Source organism: Varanus komodoensis, unplaced genomic scaffold, assembly GCF_004798865.1.
Source record: "Varanus komodoensis strain SLA01 unplaced genomic scaffold, ASM479886v1 scaffold33, whole genome shotgun sequence".
Taxonomy (NCBI): domain Eukaryota; kingdom Metazoa; phylum Chordata; class Lepidosauria; order Squamata; family Varanidae; genus Varanus; species Varanus komodoensis.
The window spans coordinates 3,542,465-3,544,110 of record NW_025335817.1 but is presented as its reverse complement, the minus strand read 5'-3'; positions in this window follow the sequence as shown (position 1 = coordinate 3,544,110).

The window sequence follows — 1,646 nt, the reverse complement described above, 5'->3', positions numbered from 1 at the left end:
TGCAATTTTATGTGGTTTTTATCGTTACCTGTATGTTCCATTGCATTTTATGAATCGCTGTAAATGGATTTGGAAATTGGGTGGTATGGATACGAACTATCCCTATCCTATAGACGAGCCCTGATGGAGCTCAGCCCCGGCTCTGCGTTGAAGACTCGCGATGCAGGGCTTGGCCACCGTGGCAGAGGGCGTGCGGCGGCCTCCGTGGAGAGGGGTGCTGGCCGTGTGCAGACATGCCCCCCAAGCGGCTGTGAAGGGCACTGGCTTTTCCTTCACTTAGACCAGCTCAGTGGAATAAGGCCTGGAGTGGCAGCTGCTTTGATCCCCACTCGCCCCGGGACCCCAAGAAGCCCAAGGACGTCGCTGTGACTCTAGCTGACCAAAACCTCGTGCAGAGGCTGCTGTGCGGGAGGTGTCCTGCCAGTCCATGGGGAGGGGGGGGCTGCATCCTGCTTGCTACAAGCCAGTTCAGGGGCCGGGCGGTGCTCCCCCCCCCCTCCCTCAGTGGCATTGTGTTCGCAGGGAGGGCGCCAGGGCCACTGCGGGGGGGGGGGCACGGAGGGGAGAGACGGTTCAGTGGAGCTGGCTGAGAGTCACGCTGCACCAATGTCGGTATTTTGTTCTTTTGTTGGCATTTTCTGGTGCTTGGTTGTTGGTTGTTTTGAAGAATGTTCATTTCTTCGGTATTGTGTTTGGAAACAGATACACAGCATACGGTATTATGTGTACGGTGCTTTTCGTTTCTGCCTCGGTGGTCCCTGAGGCGGCTTTCCTGTTTTCACCAGTCCCCAGCTGTGGAAAGGTGGAAAACCACGGCTGTGCAGGGTGATGTGCCCTGCCATTTCCCTCTGCGTCTGAAGAGCATTTCAGCAAGTTTTTCTAGAGTAGGGAAACAGCAGAATTTATCTGTAAAAGTGCAGCAAAACTTGCTTTGTCCTGTCTGCATTTATGCTGCTCAGCTGGACTGCAGGACCCTGTGGAGGGCCTGGAGCAGAAACACTTCCCCTGTAGGGCCCGGGAGCAGCCGCAGGTGGGGGAGCAGCTGGCCAGCCAGGCCTTTCCCCAGCCTGGCTCCCCCGGACGACGCTCGGCACGGGGGTCTGGCACCATCCTGGCAGGTTCTGTGGCATCTCAGGGGTGCCTGCACCATGGAAGAGCTGGGCAGAGGCTTCCCTGTGAGTGGGTGCCCACAGCTGGGTGTTGGGGTCCAATTAGGGGCTCCCCTGAGGCACCAGCATCTCTGCCGAGCAGCCCCCATCCCAGGGTCTCTTTCCGCGCAGTTTGGTGATGTGCCCAATCCGCTCCTTCACAGGACTGCGCAGAATCGCCTCTCGGGAGGAGCTTTGGCCAGCCGCGTGTGTCCTTCGGGAGGACCACACGGGTGTGAGGTTTTTCAACAGGATCTTAACACTTCCAAGCAGATGTATGCAGGGAGGGGGGTTGACCTAAAATAAAGGGGGGCTATGCAGAGTGCTGACTCTGTTTTTATTGCAGATGTCAAGCATGTCAACGTGGGGAAGGGGGGAAGTGCATCGAAGGGACCCAAAACCGCAGAGCAGTAAGAATGCCGGTCCTGAACATGTCCAGCACCTGCTCTCTTTTTGCACTATCTGGCCCTGGGGAGAGGACGGGGGGGGGGGGGGGCG